General features: G+C 39.2%; 1 protein-coding gene across 3 annotated transcripts in view; it reads left to right on the top strand.

Annotated features, from left to right (window-relative positions):
* AGBL1 (AGBL carboxypeptidase 1) overlaps positions 1-13,429 on the top strand; it is a 774,608-nt gene extending 761,179 nt beyond the window's left edge. For all 3 annotated transcript variants that reach the window (XM_042941057.1, XM_042941055.1, XM_042941056.1), the window contains one exon: positions 13,360-13,429. The gene's annotated coding sequence lies outside the window, so the exon portion shown is untranslated. The remainder of the gene's footprint in view (positions 1-13,359) is intronic.
* Positions 13,430-19,275: the final 5,846 nt, after the last annotated feature.

Here is a 19,275-nt window from a genome sequence, read left to right as displayed (position 1 = left end):
GTAAATGATGAATCACTGGGTTCTCTCCCGAAACAATACTACACTATGCTTTAGCTAACTTGAATTTAAATAAATAAATTTAAAATTAAAAAAAAAAAGAGTTATAAGAAAACTTTGGGGTGAAAAAAAAACCACCTTACTTTTTATTTTGGTCTTACATCCAGAAACCTAACTGTACTTTTTAAATTCTTTTTTTAAATAGTTTTTAAATTCTTAATTTCAGTAAATTAACTGTTGACAGCCCCAGGCTTCTTTTATGTATATATTATTAATATTCTCCCTTATGATCAGGATTTATTTGCTTACTTTTTTTCTTACTTTACTGGTAAAGACTTCCAATAGAATATTGAATAAAAGTGATAGCTATTTTTTTTTTTTGCTTGTTTCTGATTTAAAAGCAGTGCTTCTAAGTGTTTATTGTAAAGTCTAATGAGTTTTTGATAGATAATCTTTATTAGGATAGAGACTTTCCTTCTATAGAGTCCAAGTTTGAAGAGAGTTTTACTATTATTACAAATAGATGCTAAATTTTATCAATTTTTCCCTTCTATTGAAGAAATATCATAAGGATCTCCCCCTTAATCTGTTAATGTGAGCAACCATTAAAAGGTTTTCTAAAATTAAATCAATGTTGAATTTGATTCTCCTCTCGGCAATCACTCATTGTCTTCATTGTGTCAGGTATTTTTGCTATGATCTGGGAGTAAGTACACAACAATGAAGAAAGAAAGAGTGATGATTAAAGCCTTCATTATTAGAAGAAAGCAAAACGAAACAAGCACACAAATATATAAGATGACATTTGGCAATAAGTGTTTTAAACACAAATGAAACAAGGTAGAGATTGGTAGGTGCTTGTCTTAAGCCCATTTAGGCTGATGTAACAAAATACCAGACCGGAAGTGGATAAAGAATAGAAAGGATATTTCTCACAGTTCTGGAATTTGGGAAGTCCAAACTCAAAGCACCAGTGCGGTCTCATTCTGGTGAAGACCCTTATCTTGGTCCGGAGTGGAGTCTTCTTTGCTGTGTCCTCAAATAGTGGACATTTAATATTTACATTTGGGGGTGGAGGGTACAAACATTCAAACCACAGCATTCCACCCTTAGCTCTCCATTTTGAAGCAGATGTTTATGATGTCCTGTCTGATGGAGGGCCTGGGTGGCTCAGTCCGTTGAGCGTCCAACCTCCACTCAGGTCATGATCTTGAGGTCCGTGGGTTCCAGCCCCACGTCAGGCTGACAGCTCAGATCCTGGAGCCTGCTTCAGATTCTGTGTCTCCCTCTCTCTCTGCTCCTCCCTCCCCTCACTCTGTCTCTCTCTCAAAAATAAACATTAAAAAAAATTATGAATGTCCTGTCTGATAAAAATGACATCTCAACAGAGACTAGAAGGGAGTAAGAAAATGAACTGTGTGTATATATGCAGGAAGAGCTTTCCAGGCAACGGTAATGGGCAGTGTAATGGGCAGTGTCAGGGCCCCGCAGCAGAAACACAGAGGACCGGCTGGTCATTGTGACTAGGGGAGGGAGTAGTAACAGTATGAGTGGTAGTGGATAAAGTCAAAGAAGCAGCAGAATGTCAAATTATGTAGGTTCTGAATAATCAGATGCTTCCTCATAAGGTCTTCACCATGGTCAGAACTAGGCTGTTTTCCTGAAGTAGAGAAAACACTGGAGACTTGGAGTGTGACTTAATCTTTAATACAGTACTCTACTTCCTTTGTGCAAGATGGGGAAAATGTAAGAGGTCAGAAGTAGAAGCAAGCAGGAAGTTAAGAAGTTGATGCAAGACTACAGATGACAGAGGAAGGTTACTTGGGTAAGGAAAAAAGGTGTGGATTCTGTGCATATACTGAATGTCCCTAAAAATAGCAAATACTTTTATAACACTAGTATTTTCCAGGTACTCTGCTAAGGGCTATGTAAATACATACACATTTCATTCACTCCTAACAATTTCAGAGGGTAACTGCTATCATTGCTTTAATTTCTGATTTAAAAGCAATTAAGAAATTGAGGTACAGGGAGGTGAAATACCTGTTTGTGTTTTATTTATTTTATTTTTTAATGTTTTATTTATTTTTGAGAGAGAGAGAGAGACAGAAAAAGACAGAGCGTGAGCTGGGGAGAAGCAGAGAGAAAGGGAGACACAGAATCCTAAGCAGGCTCCAGGCTCCCAGCTGGCAGCACAGAGCCCAACACGGGGCTCAAATTCATGAACTCATGAACTGTGAGATCATGACCTGGGCTGAAGTCAGATGTTTAACAGACTGAGCCACTCAGGCGTCCCCCTCACCCCCACCTGTTCATGTTTTAAAAGGGTCAGGGGATAGACTGGTGGCCCAGAAACAACAAACAAGTTCTACCTCTAAAGATAGCACTAGGGAAGTGTCCCAGGCCACAAGCTGACATACAAGAACTCAATGGGGGGAGGTTTACCCGTTGCCTGAGGCCCCAGTGGGGAGGGCCAAAGAAGCTTTAATTGTTATTAAAGATGTGTTGCTTAGGATAGAAATTTCCACTCTTGGAAAGAATACAAGAAGATCCCCTTATTGAAGCTAATGGAAGAGGAGTAGAATTATAACATGTATTCTATTGTTACTGTTAATCAATATTTTAAAAGGGATACCTAGTTTTCCTGAGTCTGAGAGTCACGGTGAGCTTTTCTGTAATAGACAGAAGGTAGACAAAGAAGTAGAGAAGCTGAGATTCTTGCTGTATCCTCCTGCTCTGTTTACACAGAATGATTATTATTTAAAATGAAAGCTGAATCTGAATGTTCTTGGCTGAATGATAGAAAACCCCTTTCCTCCTCTTCTTCCTCTTCCTCCACCTCCTTCTTCTTCAAATGAAGCTCTGTGCATTGCTAGTGTGATGGCACCAAAGACCACGTTTTATTTCTTGCAGAAAACTGTCAATCACAGGCTCCTGAAATTCCCTCAGCGTCCTACCTGCTTACGCACACTTGGTCATTTCTATCATTTCCCCAAGAGTGAAGTCCTCCAGATCCCTTAGGTATTTTTTGTTCATCTCAGATTTATCTTTAGTTTTTTTTTTTTTAAATGATTTTCCAAATGCTTAGGGAACTTGAGTTTAAGAGAGAATAAAATAGCAGTAAATACAGAAGAAAATATTTTAGGTATATGAAATGTACATGTGTATAAAAATATTCTATGTGTATACACAAACATATATATATACTTATTTGTAGATAGGTATGCATATAATATGTACATGCGTTATATGTAAATATACCAAATATGTCCATACATATGTACACACATATGTATACATTTATCTTATATACTTATATGATGTAGATTTATAACACATATAGTTATATGCAATATTACATGTTTTAAGTGATTATATGTTATCTAGCATATGATGCAATATATACATTGTATATAAAGGTTGAGAATTTTTCAAAATCCTAAGCAGCATATATTAGGTAGCCACATCTCTGAATTTGGGTGTGTACTCACAATTTGTAAGACTTGGGGAGATCTGGTGAGTGGGCTGAAAAATCAAGTCTAAATGGTCTGCAAGGACTAGATCAGAATGTGGAACAGACAAACCCAGACATTTGTGCTCCAGCTGAACATAGCTCAAATTTTTATGGAAATAGGTTATGAATAGAGAACTATATTAGGAAACTTGGGGGCAAATAGTATTATAATAAATGGCCTCTGATTTGTAGTTTACAGTAAGATTAGCAAGGTAAAATGCACACATATAATGAAAGACAAAGGCAATGTAAGGGCATATTCCATAAGAATGACCTAGTCAAAAAGACATAATTTCAGAGGAAGGAAAAATGACTTTTCACTGAGAGACCAGAGACCAGAGAGGACTTTGGAAAGAAACTAAGATTTGAATTTGATGGTGAATACTGCATATGCTCTATATAGACAGAGGGATGAGGACACAAGCCTGTTTAGATCTGCATCAATTCTCTGCCTTGAACTCCCAACTTTGTCTACTTATGGTTTCTCCTTGAGTTCTGGTCAGTATCAATCTTTCATTAATCATCAAGGACATCCAGAATCCCAGTCTCAGCCTTACCTGGCTCGGCACTCTTGGAATTAAATCTTTTTTTTTTTTTTTTTTTTTTTTATGTTTATTTGTTTTTGAGAGAGAGAAAGACAGAGCACAAGCTGGGGAGGGGCAGAGAGAGAGAGAGGGAAGCACAGAATCTGAAGCAGGCTCCAGGTTTCGAGCTGTCAGCACAGAGCCTGATGTGAGGCTTGAACTCACAAACCGTGAGATCATGACCTGAGCCAAAGTTGGACGCTTAACCAACTGAGCCACCCAGGTTCCCCAGAATTAAATCTTAACTGAAAAGATCCTACTAGCTGGGTGTAGGCCAAGACTGTCATCTTTGTTTTCTCCTGCATCTTCTCTCTACCAGGGACCTGGTAGATACTCAGCAAATGTTTGGTTAATGCAAAAATGGATTCCCATTCAACCTGAAATCTTCTGCCTTTCACTCTCATCCTGCAGCAAATCACAGTTTAGCTTACTGTGCTGAACACAGGACTGGATGTGTTGTTAGATTTATGTCCCAATGACCAGAATCCACAGCAACTATCACCCTTTACTAAAGTCCAGTCTACTGGGCAGGTGTTGACACTGCACTTGGCTTGTCACTTCCTTCATCCAGGGTGTACTGCCACGAACGGCCAGATCGCCACGGGGACAGGGCTGCTGCCTGCCTGTGTTTGAATATTCCTTGCCAACCAGGCTTGCCTCCTTTTGTGCTCTATGCAGTGATTTTCACCATCATCTCTAGTTCCAAGCCTTTCCAATATCAACAACAGCTTGAACCATGTCTAAACTGCTAAATACTGTACAATGGCCGTCTGACACATTTCAGGACAACTTCTGTTCCTGGCTTTTTTTTTTTTTTTCAAATCGGTTATTATCAAGTCATGGTTTCCTTCCAGGTGATCATTTCAAATGGAAGGATTGGCTTGAGACATGCAAAGAGGCGTGAACATTCTGAACGTGTTCCCAGCACAGCGAGTGGGTGGAACAATTTAAATAGAGAAGTTGTCCTCACCCCAGTAAGGATAAACACCCTTTTTAATGGCGAACATTTATAATTTTTTTTATTATCCTGAGACAAAAAGCAAAAGCGATGTAACAGTCTGCACAGGTAGCTTCAAAATATCAACACTGTGCCCTAACTGTAATACAAAGAAGAAGTAGAATAAATGGGCGTTAATTAGAAATGTGGATGATCATAGTTCACTGGATACAAACGTTCCTAAGTAGCCAGGTTGGTATTTTCTCTCCTCTGAGTCACAATTTATTCCAAGACATTTTGTATAGCAACTCCTGTTTTCTTTTAGATCTATATTCCGAATCCTTATTGAGCATCAACCACACCCCAGGCTATAACACTGCTATTAAACTCCTCCACATGGCAGATGAGGAAGATGAACAGGTTAAACCAAATTTTCCCAAGCCTTGTTGTTGGGAGGCAAGGGAACAAAGTTTCAGAAGCAAACCTGCCGGTTCTTCCACAGCCAACAGGAGAAGCCCCTGCATTGGCTGGATGTGGTCGCTTGAAGGCAGCCATGGGGGGAGTTTCTAAGGACAGAGCTGGTATACTATTTCTTTTTAATTTGGCTGCTTGTTACATGGGCATGCTCAATTTGTTCAGGGAGCTTTACAGTTATGATTGTGCTACATACACTTTTCTCTACATATGGTATTCATCAATGAAAATTTGGAGGAAACACACACACGCGCACACACACACACACACACACACACACACACACACGTTAGGATCTGAATCCAAACAATTGCTTATGCCTGCAGCCAGACTCTGAAAGAATCTCCACTCCAAATATCATATCCTCTTCTTTGTATGCTTTCTTTTTAAACCATTTTATTAGCACTGGTCTGCCTTTGAGAGGTGACTTTTTAGACCCTCCTTTACTGGGCAACATTAAGAAAAATCAGATTCCTCTGGGGAAGTGGGTGTGAGAAGAAAATTTTGAGATACTGATCCTAACATGAGATCTACATGAACTCAAAGGTTCTATGGGTTCCAGGGGTGCTTGGGTGGCTCAGTCGTTTAAACACCCTACTTTAGTTTAGGTCCTGATCTCACGGTTCGTGAGTTCGAGCCTCGTGTCAGGCTCTGTGCTGACAGCTCAGAGCCTGGAGCCTGCTTCAGATTCTGTGTCTCCCTCTTTCTCTGCTCCTCCCCTAATCACACTCTGTCTCTCTGTCTCTCTCTCTCAAAGAGAGAGAGTTTAGTTTAGTTCTGAAACTAAAGATGGGGCCTGTGGAGACCTCCAATGGAGGAAGTTTGCTGCATCAAAGCAGTCAGATGGGAATTTTGTGTGAGAAGCTGAAACTTGTTCTCTACATGAAAAATAGTGGATTAGATTGCTTTCTGGTGACCTAGCTTTAGAACTAAGATGGTATTTAGGAATTTGGGGCACCAAATTTCACTTGAACAATATTGAAAATCCTAAACAATGAAGGAGGTAGTAAATACGCATTTAATTTAATTCAATTAAAAATAGAAAAGAGAGATAAAAGAACGAGATGCCATCTGCCATACGGTTCTACCTCAAGCCATGGAAAGAGTTAAGTCTGAAACGGTCGGTAGTTGTTGAGGTCATACTCATGACTTTAAAGACTTTCCAGCCCCTGAGGAAGTGAAACATGTATTTCTAGGCAATGGATCAGTGTGTATCTTCACCAGAGAATAATTTGAAGAATTGGGGGGCCTCCAATTCTTGATCTCAGTTCAGGTCTTGATCTGAGTCGTGAGTTCAAGCCCCATGCTGGGTGTGGAGCCTACTTAAAAAAAAATTAGAAAAGAATAATTTAAAGAATTAAATGAGCAAAAAGAAAAGTGATTAGAGAAGATATGCTAACAAAGTTATATTCAAATAGCATGTGCACTCTGTTATATTTTATGTCATCAAAACATTTTCCAAGAATCCATCTAAATATTCCAATCAGTCACCTTGCAAGCTGACGTTACAACATAATGTCCATGCCATACTGAACTTTGTTTTCTTTCTTTGCCTCAGTAATGCTCAGAAACGACTGATGTTGTCAGGTGAAATGAAAATTTGTTACCAGATGAAAAGGAAAGTAGGATACAATAAACTTTTTTTTTTTAATGTTTATTTTTAAGAGCAAAAGAAACAGCATGAGTGGGGAAGGGGCAGAGAGAGAGGGACACAGAATCCGAAGCAGGCTCCAGGCTCCGAGCTGTCAGCACAGAGCCTGACGCGAGGCTCGAACACACGAACCATGAGATCATGACCTGAGCCAAAGTCAGGTGCTTAACCAGCTAAGCCACCCCAGGCTCCCCTAAACTTTCTTTTTTAAACCAGTGTTTACCGGGGCGCCTGGGTGGCTTAGTCGGTTAAGCGTCAGACTTCGGCTCAGGTCATGATCTCGCGGTTTGTGAGTCCAAGCCCCGCGTCAGGCTCTGTGCTGACAGCTCAGAGCCTGGAGCCTGTTTCAGATTCTGTGTCTCCCTCTCTCTCTCTCTCTGACACCCCCCCCCCCGTTCATGGCTCTGTCTCTGTCTGTCTCAAAAATAAATAAACGTTAAAATAAAAAAAAATTAAAAAAAAAACAAACCCGTGTTTACCTAGCACAAAGTTAATATTTTGGTGGAAAGGTAGCTTTATGTTTGTTGTTAGGATGAAGACTTTGTTACATATTTTCTTTAGTCCATACCATAATCCCCGTATTATGTTTTGCTTTAAAGATGAAGACACTGAGGCCTACAGAGGATAATGTGCCCACTCATGTCAATGAGACCACAATTCATAGCCAAACAGATCCAACATTGCCCCTGTGAAGCTCCTGAAGCAGAAGGCTTGTAGGAGACATAGACCGTGTTTAAAACAAAAGCAAGGATTCCCCAGGGGGGCTCAGTCGGTTCAGCATCCCGCGCTTGACTTTGGCGCAAGTCATGGTCTCATAATTTGTGAGTTGGAGCCCCCCCCCCCCCCCACAGGGCTCCATGCTGACAGCACAGAACCTGCTTGGGATTCTCTGTCTCCCTCTCTCTTTGCCCCTCCTCGCTCACATTCTCTCTCTCTTTCTTTCAAAAATAAATAAATGTTAAAAAATTATATATATATATATATATATATATATATATATATATATATAAACAAAAATAAAATTTCAGAACATTCTCCATAGGATTTCCACAAGGAAAGAACAGAGAGGAAAAGTATGTGAAGACGTAATAGAAGAAATTTCCCTGACCTGAAAGACTGCGCGTTGCCAGGAATGTTTCCGACTATATGAATAGTACCTTGCTACATTAAGCTTTCCTTTTTCAATGTTAACAGTTCCCCCCCCCCCCGCCCCGCCTTGTGTTCGAATTTTCTGTGTTTGGTTCAATGCTTTCTCTCACAGAGGTGGATTGCCTCGCATATTTGAGAATTCTCAGTCATCTTTACATATTTGTGAACGAGAATCTGCCTTGTTCAGTCTCGGTAGCAGGACATTTTCTCAAGCCCCCAGGTTCTGTTTGTATGACACCACTGCTTGTCATCTTGAGATTATTCTGAACTCTGATGGAAAAAAAAAATCACTTTTTAAAGATTCTCTCCTTCACCTGCATGTGTTAGCAATTTTCTCAGCTCCCAGGTATTTTATCGTCTCTTCTGGTCTTTCCATCAGCTTTCCATCTCTTACAAATGCTACAAGGGCCACATAGGCTGACGGCACCCCTCCCATCTTTCCAGCCCTGCTAATGATTATGTATTTATTCATTTGTTAACATACCTAATTTGTTAATAAAACATACACATACGTAAACCTTCATATAAGCATATAACTCGATTAATTTTTAATTTTTTAAAAATGCTCTATTCAGTTTTTGAGAGAGAGACAGAGACAGAGTGTGAGCATGGGAGGGGAAGAGAGAGGGGGAGACACAGAATCCAAAGCAGGTTCCAGGCTCTGAGATGTCAGCCCAGAGCCCAAGGCGGGGCTCGAACTCATGAACCGCTACATCATGACCTGAGCCCAAGTTGGACGTTTAACCGACTGAGCCATCCAGGGGTCCCAACTTGATTAATTTGTAGAAAGAGTGCACTTGTATAACCAGCTCACAAGTTAAGAAAAAGATACTTAACAGATACCTCAGAAACCTTCCTTCTGTGCGTGTATCATGACTAGCTCTCGCCTCGCCCATGGCATCCGCTTCCTGACACCATATTAGTTTTGTCTGTTTGAATGCTTTATTCAAGCAGGTTCCTATATTATATATTTTGTGTCTTCAAGGAACTTCAGCCTCATATTTGGAGATTTCCCCATACTGTTACATGTATTTACTTCATTTGTTCTCATAGTTGCACATGTTATCAACATGAAATTATTACCCCTTTGCCTATACTTTCTACTGTTGCTGGGCATTTAGATAGTGTTCAGTTTGGGATTATATGAATAAGGCCGATATGAACTTAGTATCATACGTCTTTCTCTGAACATATGTATGAGTTTCTTTTAGGAGTATACCTAGGAGTCAAATTGCTGGTTTTCATTTCTTTTATTAAACATGTGCTGTCACTTCAATAGGTTTTAAAGTAGAGGAAAAATAAGTACATTGGATTAATCTGCCATCTTTTACTTGAAAGCCTAATGCATGGTTTTGACTGATAAAATCATTTAAAATCCAATACTAATGACACTGCTGACACTTTTTGACTTTCACATAAACCAGAATGAGGAAACTTTGAGTTCAGCACTATTAAAAATAAAACACACCCAAACTTGTAAACACTGAATATTTCTTTTTATTCTCTCTTAATGCTTCAGTGTATATTTAGCTTCCAGAATTATTTAAGAAAGGCATGTACAGAAAATCCATTATTAAACTTGTTTTTTGAAAATCCTGATCTTACCCTCTCTATAGAGCTGCAGTTGAAAACAAAAATATAAAGAAACAAAAAAAGAATTCCATGGCTGATTTTTTTCTTGCTTGCTGTTTTGATTTGTATTTGTTCAATTATGCATCTCTGAATGAACCTAGCCCCTCTTCCTCTAACCTTCTTCTGAACTTAAATGATTTGTATGTGGTGTAATCATATTTCCTGGTCCCATGGCACTCCAGAGTCTAACTGTGTATGCCTCCCTCTCATTTCCATACAGAGAACCAAATGCTTGGCCAACTTCCCTAATTAGAGTCGCTGGGTCCCTGTGGCCTCCTGGCAATGCCCTCTCTTCCCAGCATTCTTTCAGTTTTGCCGGTTTTTTTCCATCTCTCCCTGCAGTATCCTCTCCTTCATTTTCCCCTGCCTCTAAGGAGCTGGCTTCAACATTTGTTTATATATCAAAATAATTGAGGGCTAAATTAATTTTCAGCTTTAATTTATCAAGCTCCTTTTCAATTGTGGTATTTCTTCTCCCCCTTCAGACTCTGGACTTTGGCAATTAGCAAAGGTTTTGAAAACAGCAAGTGCACAATAGGTATTGATTGATCGGTTGATAGGCTGTGTCCTCCAGGCCTGGAGTCTCTGATTTTATGATTGATTGACTTGCTGGATTTTCTTCTTCACGGGTTCCCCATGCCGGATCATTAAATCACACAGAAAGCCATTGAGCGTGTTTGGAAAGTCCATTCTTTTAATATCTCTGCTTCTTTTGTAAAAGAGGCTTAATGGAAGAATGAATATAAACTCCTTCACTATGAGTTTTGTAAATGACAGGAAACATATTTCATATCTTTTTATATACTAAATACGCGATATACTGGCGAAGCCATAGCAGAAGCTAAAGTTTAGGGGAAATATGATTGTGAAGTATGTTGGACAGCTTCAAGATGGTGCTTAATGGTCTCCACTTCCTGATATGTATGCTGTGTTTGATCCCCCCCCCCCCCACCTAAGCATAAGCCAGCCTAGTGACTTGATTTCAAATAATAGAAAATAGCAAAGATGGTGGGATCTCACCTTAGTGAATGGTTATAAGAGATTGTAAGTTCCATATTGCTAGCAGAGTCTCTTTATTGACTGTCCCCCATGCTACCTTTAATAAAGCAAACTGCCATCTTGAAGAGGCAAGGAATTAAGGGCTGCCTCTGTCTAACAGTCATCTAGGAACTGAGGCCATTAGTCCAACAGCCCTTGAAGAATGAATTCTGCCAACAACCACATCAGCCTAGAAATGAATTCTTTCCCCGTTGTGCCTTTAGATAAGATTCCAGACCAGACCAATACCTTAATTATAGCCTTTTGGAAACTCTGAAATAGAAGACTCAAATCAGTCATGCCCAGACTCTGATCCACAGCAAGTATGAGATAATAAGTGTGCATTGCTTTAAGCCACTAAATTTATTATAATCCATTATATAGCAATAGATAATGAATACAGAATGGTCATGTTTGTGGAGTGTCATCTCTGTACTGGACCTTGGAAGAGAGCTGCCTGATGCACAGAACCTCCTTTTGCCTTAACAACCATTCTGCAAGGTATGGCTTTGGTTGGCATATAGGCATGACTCTACATTGCAAAGACATAGAAAAAGCAGAAGTTGAGAGAAATTAGCCCAGCCTGCCCACTACCACACAGAGCCAAGATTCCAAAACCTGAACTAGATCCTATGAAAATGGGAATAGGAAAAAAGGAAAGAGAGACCTCTGTGAGTCCTGGTTCCATGTGTCAGGAATAAGATAGGGGATTGAGCTTTAGGTAACACAGGTGAAACTGGCCTCCAAAATACAAGAGAAGATGAAATAATGTTAACAGGGTCTAAGTTGTGATATACAGAAATAATACTCTAGGGGAGGTAGAAAATCAGTTTGAACTCTCTAGTGTTGCCTAAGAATCAGTTGGCTAATGAAGTTATAGAAAGAATTCCAAAAAGAGCCACAGAGATGGTGTCCAATTTTGTTTTCAAAATCTGTTGCAAGAAATTTCTTTTCCTACTCATTTTTTCCAGGAAGGCAATGTTTTACATTGCTGAGAGGTTCTTAGGCTAGCTAGAAATATAGGTAACAATAATGCAGCTGAAATGCTATACATTTGTAATGAAACTAACAGAATGCCAGACACTAGAAATGATACATATTAGACAACAACAACGAAATAAACCCCCATAAGAGAAAAATAAATTGCTTAACTAAATTATTTCCTCAAGAAAGTCAGCTGTAACGGAAAATTTGTGAGGATGCTGGGCTTTCATAAGAGTTTTAAAAATTGCTACCACTAACCATATATTGTTACTTCTAATTTCTTTACAAAACAACAGACTTTTTCTTGATACAAATATATTGCTAGTACTATTCTCATTCACAACAGGCATGAATAGGGATACACAGAGTGAGGTGTTTTGTTTAGAGATAACTAGATAAGAAGTTGGAAGAAGGAGTGCAAACGAGAAAGGGATTAAGAAAATAACTGGGTACAAAATAAAACAACAAAATGAAATGTTTGCTGGTAAAAGAATCGGCTGAGTTAGATGTATTAGTAAATCCATCTCGGGAACAAATTGGAAAGCTAACTCCATAAATTACCTTCTGTAAATGGCTCGTCAATTCCTGGGCCTCAGATTTCTCATCTTAAAACTTAGATTATAATGTTTGCTTCTTCGTTAAATGGCCTAAGGTAGATGGCCATTTCTTGTAGCGTGGTACACTCGGAATGATGTCTGTTCAATCTGAAACTTGAGTCTGTGTTACCTTCATAAAGGGGAATAATGGAAGTCATAAAGAAAAAAACATTTGGATCATCATCTTCCCATGATAGATTTCTTTGGTGAGGGTGGAAGAAAATGGAAAAGAACAGATCAAACAGAGGCAAAGCCTAGAAAACGTGGCCGAGCCCAGCGAGGTGTCTAGCAAACACATTTCCTCTTCCTCTCGAGGCAAACTATGTGACTCCCTTACAGGTGAGAGAGACCATGTGAGCAGTTCTTGCCAAGGGAGAGTGAGTGAAAGTGATTTGTTTACAGTTAAATAATAAAAGTTGTACCTAAGTGTGTCTTCCCCATGTGTCTCCTCTCTCCCATCTGCCAGCTGGGTTATAACTGGGAAACGCTGAGCTGTGTTTTGAAGAAGGGCTACCAGATAAGAGCAGCCTGAGTCCCTGAATGGTTGGCCTAGAGCATGGGCTGAGTCCCATATTGACTCCTTTGGACCGAATATGAATGAAAAAGAAAGCCTTAGTGTGTTGATCCATTCAGAATGTGGAATTGTAAAGGCAACTCCTATTATTTACAAATAGAGCATAAATGGGAGAAAAACAGGGGCACTGTGTAGCCAACGGCTGAATTTATGTTTGTTTGGGAAGTAAAAGTCTAGGTTCTGAGAACACATAAAAACTCATTGATAATTTTTTTTTTTTATGTCATAGAAATATTCCCCTTGGATTCCTGTCAGTGGTCAATCTCTCCTGTCCATTGAAAATCATTGTATTTACAGCATAATTCTGCATGTGTGGCCATTAGATACGAACGGGATACCAGCATACTGCCCAGACTGATTGCTGCAAAATGGATTCCCAAAGCAGGTGAGGAACCTCTCGACCGGAGATGAGTTTATTTGGAAGCTAGCAAAGTGCAAGAGTGTGTTTTTTGAGTTATTTGCTTAGGAGCTCAGAATTTAAACTTGCAACATTGGCTCAGCCACTCGTTTAAGGTAATAAAAGTTGCTTCCGTTGGAGATATAATATTCAGAATACCCATTGTGTATATTTTTCCAATTAATTGGACTTTAATTACTTTGCAGAAAATCTATAAAAGAGTCATCAAAGTTTTCAAGATGAGAACAAGCTGGTACATATTCCATTTACCTTCCTAGAGCTATCTCACTGTGAAACTTAAAAAAAAACAATAGCCAATTTAATTTTCTTCTGTTGAGGTTTATAAAAGACCCAATAGAGGCTACTATCTCTAATTTTTAACAGAGATAGGTCTATTTAGAAATATAAATGCTGAGAAGGAAAACAGGCTCAGAAATACTGTTTTAAATCAAGGTGACCCTTTATATTAATTTCTTACAGTGCCTTTGAGTATATGTATGTGTACACAAATGTATATATATGTGAATATATATATGTGTGTGTGCAAATATTTTGCGTACACACACACACACACACACACACACGACTACATCAGTATTCAGCCCAAGCAAAGTAAAAGATTCCAATAAGGATATAGTAACATCAAACTAATTTCTTGATTTTTCTATTTCCATATCAATTATTTTTTTGAGTACTTTCTTCCTTTTGAAGGGGGCAACTAAAATGATTATACAGGTAAAATATGTTGAATTAAATGCATTTAATCTCTCTCTCTCTCTATATGTGTGTATCTATCTATCTATATATATATATATATATACACACACACATACATACATACATACATACCGTGGGGTGGAGGGTAGAGATACACAATTGAATTAGACATGATGGTTTGTCTTGAAGGAAATTATTTGCCGTCAGCTGGTAAGAAGGACTTGGGTACCAGTGATGAACAAAGGAAGGATGAGAGATTTGGAAGAGAGGGAACAGTGCTGAATGTGCTGGGGCTGTATTCTGCCATTTCCTCTGTACAATATTGGTGTTAAAATGGGGAGGAGCCATTTTTAAATCCCATCCTAAACATGTCCAGTGTGGTCAATGACAAATATTATTTTTGGCATTTGCAGCAGCGGAGCAGACCAGATGGGGAGCTGGAAGCGAAATAAAAAGTGAAACCTGAAATTAAAAACACGTCAAAATCCATCAGTTTGGTATGGCTGAAATATATTCTTACCTAGTGGGAACTGATTGCCCTTGAGGGTGTCTCAAATCTCTTTCCAGCCCTGCACTTTGATGCTTTAAGATCCTGAGCTGGGAGATAATTGGCTGAATATTTTGCCTTTGATTTGGAATTTCTAACCCTCCACCCAGTCCTGTATGCTGTTGCTACAATGTTTATTTTCTGACCCGGGCCACTTGCACCTACTTCATGATACTGTTGGGTACTTTCCTGTAGCCTGAATTAGTTTAATGGTCCTGACAATGAATTTCCAAGTAATTGCAATGGCTTCACTCCATGATATGTCTCTCAGGGCACTCTTGGAAATTAAATGTTACTTCTCAACAGTTATTTGCTTACTTCATCCCCATTTTATTAAATAATCATAAAAACCCTTTTGAATTTAAACATGCGTGCTCTATTATCTGAAAGGTTTGGCAAGATAAAGAGGCTGGGTGAAACTAAGCTGACACTATGCTCTCTTTGCTCTCTCACTGGATGTTCCATTGGTATTGTGTTCATCTTGGTCTTAGGCTTTATGGAGCTTACTTACTGCTCTGTGCCCACTGGGGTCCTGCTTTCTTTACAACAACGGTAGCAGAAATGCCTGCTGTTTAGAAGTGGCTTGAGCCTTTCAACAACACTGAAAATACTTCAACCTAGTTTACAGCAAAGGAAGAAGTTGAATATTCTTTTGTATTGGAGGAGTTTTCCACAGGATTTCCAAGGATTTATTCTGATTGAAAAAAATAGGCAGTGTCCTAAGACACCTGCAGGTGATCTTGTAACAATGATTACACACCTTTTCTGAGTCCAGATGATGAGAAGGATTTGCCCCTCCTGTTGGAGTCCTTTCCTTCTAGAGGAGCTGTGGAGGTTGTCCACCTGTACAATTGGAGTGGAGGAAGTTGCCTTCATTTGAAGAATTTCACTCAATGAGACATTAAGTGACTTGTCCAAATTCAACAAAATAGACTTCTGCCAAATCCCCATTTCAAATATTCCAGAGCAGTATGGTGTCGGAGAGAGGTGTTCAGCTTTGGACAGAGACACTTGATCTGAGTTCTGGGACCATCCCTTTTCGTCTGAATGACTGTCCACATCATAACAGCATCTGAGCTTCAGGTCTTAGAGAAAGAACAGTCTATCTTTCAGGGGTTGTTGTTGGTCCTATAAAATGGCTTTAATCTACCCCAAAATATCATAGATACTAAGAAATAATAAATACTATAATTCTTAGTTCTCTCATGATTATTTCTAACAGGCTGGTTGGTTTAAGACAGGCACTTGTGATATGAGTCATGATAGAGCCCAGAAATTATTCTTAGAAAACTTAAAGTTTTATTCCTTGTATGTGAAATTTACCTGACCACTTGACATGGTAGGTTCTTGTTCATCAAAAGCACACTATACAGATCTGATGATTTCATGAAGGAAGGCTACGTGTATTAGCTAATGGAAAAAGAGAATTTCCATTTTCATCCCCATACCCCCCTGTATGGCTCTATTGTGTGATCTTAGGCAGACAAGTACATTTTCCCATCTCTTTGGGGAGGAAGAGCAGAGGGCTCTATCTGCAATATCAAGGCTATATCTGTGTAAATTATTTCCAAGAGACGAGTGAGATTGACTGCAATAATGTCCCTCAAGTACTTGGCATTCCTTGGAAGAAAACATGATGTAATTGGACTTTAATAACTTGGATGAAAATGTATCCTAGGGCCATAAAATGTTTCTCGACAACATTAGATCTAGGCGAGTTATTATGATTACCTCCTAAGAAGTGTTCGGATTAACGGATATGTGATTATAAAGTCCATTACAAAGGCAGAATCAGAAGAAGGGAGAGGTACAGAAAAGGACCCTGATATTTCAATGCTTCACACTCCTGGATATTTTAGGCAGAGAAGTTATTTTATCACTTGTATTGCCAGGCTCAGTAGGGGAATAGCTGAACGAGGAGGCCTGTCTCGAATACCATTTCCACCTTCCTACTTCCTTTGTATCACAGGCTGCTTAAAGGAACTTTCTTCAATCACAGTGTGTAAGAGCAATGCCAGGAGAGTGAAAACACTTGGGTCTACCATTTCTGCCTCCAGCAAGTATGTGATTCATACAAACATCCATTCAGCAAGGTCTGACTGAGTACCTTCTGTGCGAGGTGTTACGCATACACAAACATAAATACAACATGATTCTTGACCTCAGTTAAAAATGCTCTAGTGGAGAAGACCAGATGTTGTGTGCAAATACACCTCTTTACAGATTCCTAAAGCACTATGGCTGATTTCCCACTGCTGATTATTCCTAGTCAGTTATGCTAATCTCACCCCCACCACCTCATTATTATTGATGGATTCAGGGATGAATGTGGGTCTAAGCCACTTTGGGGTATTGAAACACTAGAAGTGACTTTCTAGAGATTTTTGGTAGGAAAAAAAATTCCCCAGCATTTGGTTTGTCTTAAAAGACCATTCCATACCCATAAGTGAAACTAGCTTAAAGACGTTAAAGCTGTTGATAGCAGAAAAAAGAGAGAGAGAGAGAGAGAGAGAGAGAGAGAGAGAGAACTGCTTTGGATAACATAATTAAGCAACTAGTTGAATCTTCCTCTGCATTTGGACTTCATCTTATATGAGCTAATAAATAACTTTATTGCTTAACCCAGTCTAAACTAAATGTGTGCTTACTTGCAGCCAAAAGCATGTTAGCTGAACACTGGTTTAATTTTTTAAAAAAAAATTTTTCACATTTATTTATTCTTGAGAGACGGAGAGAGACAGAGCATAAGCAGAGGAGGGGCAGAGAGAAAGAGAGAGAGACAGAATCCAAAGCAGACTCCAGGCTCTTAGCTGTCAGAACAGAGCCTGACACAGGGCTCAAACTCATGGACTGTGAGATCATGACCTGAGCTGAAGTCGGAGGCCTAACCAACTGAGCCACCCAGGCACCCTTGAATTCTGGTTTAATTTAATGATTTCCATGTCTCCTGACAGTTCCCTCAGATTCATATTTAAGATACAGACTCTCCAGTGATGCATATGGAGAATCAGAAACTCCCATCCACTTGTACCAAAATGGGGCCCATGGATTGGGGTTTTTTAAAAAGTACCCTACGTGATTCTTATACCCAGGAAAATTTCAGATGATTGTTCTTATTGCTATACTAGAGGCCAGAATCAAGTACAGGTGAAGCAATCAACTCAGACTGGAGGAGTTAGAAATGCTTTCTCAAAGGGACATGGGGTCTGTGCCTTGAAGAATGAATGGGGGCTTGCCAGGTTGAGAAGAGAAGGAAAGATGGTCCCAACAAAGGGAAGCTCAAAAAATCCTTCTCTTTATGGTCTTGGTTGCCTCATCTATAAAATAAAGAAAAGCATGCCCCCTGCTTCTCTACTGCTCTCTGTTTTGATGATAAGTTTAGAAACTGGGTAATTTCAATGTCATTTGCCTCTTGATCCACCTCAAAAATGTTCAGTGTAGTAACTTGTGGAGTTTTCTTCATAAGAACTTCTCTTTACTGGAAAAATAGAAGTACTTGGTAAGCTGGATTATAATATAACTACCATACAGATAGAAACTTTCTTTCTTGTCCACTTTTGTATCCATATGGCCTTTCAGAGGACCCGGCCCGTGTGCACCCAAATGCGGTTATTGCATAACTGAATTGAATTGATGGCATTCAAGTATTCAATTTCATATAGAACTTTTAAAGATTAATTTCATACATAAAGTGAACAATTATAGTGATGATACAATAACATAAATATTTGGAATTTGTCACCTTATGTTTTTAAATCATCCAATCATTCACATCACATTTATAAAACATTTTCTAGGCATCAGGTGCTATTCTGAGCACTAAGGATAAAGCAGTAAACAAAACAAAATCCATGCTTCTAGAGGTTTACATTCAGTGGTAGAGATATCATTTCCGTGTCTAACCTAAATTCAGGCATAGTTATCTATAATTCATAGATGACGAAAACGAGTTTTATATCTTTGTGAGGTCACTCATTCTGTCAAACTTGTGACAGACACAAGTCGCGTGACTTCCAGCACAATGATGAGACTACTTCTGCACTGAGACTGTGTGATGCTTAATGCGACTCTCTTCGAATGAGTGAGTGTTTAAGATCTCACCATATGTCAAGCTCCTCCCGGGTGTGTGAGAATATATTTAGAACCCGTAAGATATAGCAGGCGTCTTAAGGAAACTATTGCTTCCTTGTGTCTGTGCCCCTCATCTTGTATGCCTTTCTGGAAACATAAACACACACATGCTTCACAAAAGCAGACTCCACTTACCTGGGTCATAGTTCCCAACAGAACATTGGGAAGGCAGACCGCCACTCAGGAAGTTGTATTAACTAAATAAAGCGAACAATTGTAAAGGCACTTGACTTGGGCCATTTTCTACTCATGCCTTAACCATATCTCTGTCTAGGGCTCTGTTGTATTTGAGATCGTGCTTCCTGTTTTGGTTCAAAGACCCACAAGTGGTTTTCGTAATGCTGAGGCCTAAT

This window comes from Panthera leo, chromosome B3, assembly GCF_018350215.1.
Source record: "Panthera leo isolate Ple1 chromosome B3, P.leo_Ple1_pat1.1, whole genome shotgun sequence".
Classification (NCBI taxonomy): Eukaryota; Metazoa; Chordata; class Mammalia; order Carnivora; family Felidae; genus Panthera; species Panthera leo.
This window is presented reverse-complemented; position numbering and strand designations above follow the sequence as displayed.